This window comes from Podarcis cretensis, assembly GCF_951804945.1.
Source record: "Podarcis cretensis genome assembly, chromosome: 2".
Lineage (NCBI taxonomy): Eukaryota > Metazoa > Chordata > Lepidosauria > Squamata > Lacertidae > Podarcis > Podarcis cretensis.
Genome location: NC_137171.1, coordinates 16,782,893 through 16,785,902, shown reverse-complemented (window position 1 = coordinate 16,785,902; position 3,010 = coordinate 16,782,893). Strand labels below are relative to the sequence as shown.

Sequence of the window (3,010 nt, the reverse complement as noted above, 5' to 3'; positions counted from 1 at the left end):
CAAGCTGCAGTAGTTGCGCGGGTGGGACAACTGGAAGCCTACAATGTCGAATTCCACCCTTCATGCACACAATTTCACAAATACCAGAGATGGGGCATTGTTGTTTTGCTTCCATTCTTAATTTATCTGCATTAATTTCACTATAGCTAGAAATGTATTTACGACGCTGCTAGTTGCCTGTGCATTAGCTGTTTGCAAAAACAAAAGGGAACGTGAGAGATTAAATTTAGTGTTGAATGAATCTGTCTTGTGGAGATCATCTTAATAAAACTCATGTAGTGCAGAAACACAAGCATTCCACCAAGAAAAATGCATTAAATGAGCTTGGGTCATATTCAATAAAACAAATAAACCCAGAGCGAGCGAAGGAACCTCCTCTGATGCTTAAAAAATTGACATTTTAAGGCGTTACAGTTTCACAATTTACCTTTTAATTGAATTTGGTCTGCAAGCTTACCACAGAAATAATGTGCTAGTGTCAGCACTTTTATAATGCTCTAATAGGAAGCAGACTATCTATGACATCTTTGAATAAAAGGGAACACTTTTTTTTAGTGTTCTATTAAACGTGAAAAGATTGCAATTTTTTTTATTATTTTTTTATCTGTTAAAAAAACTCTGCTTCAAATGCTGAAAGTTATTTGAGTTTAAAAATCTCAATGCTATTTGAACCAGGAACAGGAACAGGCTATTTATTCTGGGAATTCAACAGCAAACTTCCTAGTCGCCACTACACATTCAAGGTGTTTTCCTCCACTGTCCACTGCAAAATGCTGCCTCTGAAAATGATTGTTTGTCTTTTCTGTCTGTGTTTTTTATTTGTGTTATAAAATGAATAATTTTTTTTTTGGGGGGGGGAACACATATATAAACATAATAAAACATTAAACTTTTTTTAAAAAAAAAAACACAACCTTCCATATACAGGGCTGCCTCCAGATGTGTTCTAAAGGTTGCATACTTACTTATCTCTTTGGCTTGGGGGTCACATAACTCCACCCCCTCCAACATTTCTCTGATGAAAACGAGGACATCCTAAGGAAAAGCGGAGCATTCCTGGATCAAATCAGAAACCGGGACAGCTTCTGTGAATACAGGACTATCTCTGGAGAATAGGGACACTTGGTGGGTTTTGTGCATGTCTCTTGGTGAGTTTGACAAGAGGGGGCTTCTGGCATAGGGCGCTATGGAATGACCCCCACCCCTTACCAAGTTTCAGTGAGAGCAGGGGGAGGCCCATCTGGGACGCAGGAGAAAGCACATGCCATTTTTGCCTATGGTGGTCAAATGGGACGGGGCGGCCCCTCCTCCAGCCACACAACTGATCGTAGAACAGCAATCTATCCCAATGATCTCAAGCATAAAATCTGCCTTTTTCATTCTGTATAATTGGCAAAACTGTAATTTTAATGTTTTAATGTTGTATTTTAATCTTGTTTTTAAGGTGTATTCATTCAACTTGTTTTTATTATTGCTTGTTAGCCACCCTGAGCCCGGCCTTTGCTGGGGAAGGTGGGGTATAAATAAAATTTATTATTTTTATTAATATTGAGTGAATATCATAAAATTAATAAAAATTTAGGTTGGTTTTTTTTAAATGCCTTTTTCAAAGCAGTGGTATACTTTTATATAACTCCTCCACCTTACTCACTTTCTCTAAGCCAAATACACCCTCCGTCCCTCTCTTTCTCTCACACACACAAACACCACACCATGATTTGGGTTCCCTTTTTATCTACCTTTCCCAGCTCTTCCGTAAGTGCCACCACGGCCAAAACATAAAACCTTTCCTTACAGAAAACGCCTCAAACCTATCTAATATAATCCCGATCCAGTACACTCAAAATATGTGTTTTTATCATTGGTTGCAAGAAGATGCAGAATGCTCCACCACACAATTTTTGACCTGCCAGGAAGGGGAAAGGAATTCTTCTGCCATGTCAAATGGAATTCAGCCTGTGCCAAAGAGCAAAATGAGAGGTTGAAAATGAAGCAGATATAGCACTGCCACTGCAGAAACCGTGCATTTGCAGAGATGGATTTCTCTGGAAACACATAAGTTAGTAGTAAGTGAGGTCAGGATAGCTCAGCAAGACTTTATGAACGGCGTCAAAGTACATAAAACTGTTCCTTTAAGGAACTCAACAGCAATATCAATTAGCTTTATTTACAAGTATACTTTAGCTGTCTGTGTTGTCCACTGATATATAACCGCAAAGCAATGACTCCACTGGCTTATTCAGTTGCCCTCAGCCTCACCCTTTCAATCTTCTGAAGACAAAAATTCTTTCTTCTTGCACCCCTCCATGCACACACCTAACACACACACACATATGGTGTGCACTTGGGGGCTTAGAAATCAATATACATCACTGCATATTTAAAAGAAGTCTTAAGCAGGGCTTTTTTCAGCTGGAACTTACTGGAACTCAGTTCCAGCACCTCTCATGTGGGTGCCATTGCCATTATAAGAGAACAAAGGAGGTGAATTCCTGGTGAGTTCTGGCATGGTGAGTTTCTAGAAAAATAGCACTGGTTTTAAGAAAGAATTCAAAGCAAGAAATAAAAATAACTTCCTATAGTAGAGTAGACGTTTCTCACATTGGCTCTTCTAGAAACACCACCTGAGAAAAAGTGCTATATAATCATCTTTCTTATTTATTTATTTACTTACTTACTTACTTACTTACTTACTTACTTACTTACTTACTTATTTTATCTGTTATACAGCATGCTTTGTGGCATGGGTCACCCAGGTAACTCACAATATTATAAAGGTAAGGGACCCCTGGACGGTTAAGTCCAGTCAAAAGCAACTATGGGGTTGTGGCACTCATCTCGCTTTCAGGACGAGGGAGTCAGCGTTTGTCCACAGACAACTTTCTGGGCCAGCATGACTAAAACGCTTCTGGCGCAACGGGACACTGTGACAGAAACCAGAGCACATGCAAATGCCGTTTACCTTACCTTACCTATTTATCTAGTTGCACTGGTGTGCTTTCAAACTGCT

The 3,010-nt window shown here is 39.3% G+C and overlaps 1 long non-coding RNA gene across 1 annotated transcript; it reads left to right on the top strand.

Moving 5' to 3' along the window:
- Positions 1 to 1,047: 1,047 nt before the first annotated feature.
- Positions 1,048 to 2,145, top strand: LOC307210178. The gene is made up of 2 exons (XR_013835906.1): positions 1,048 to 1,152; positions 1,876 to 2,145. It is a non-coding gene; the product is annotated as an uncharacterized lncRNA (long non-coding RNA).
- The last annotated feature ends 865 nt before the right edge of the window (positions 2,146 to 3,010 follow it).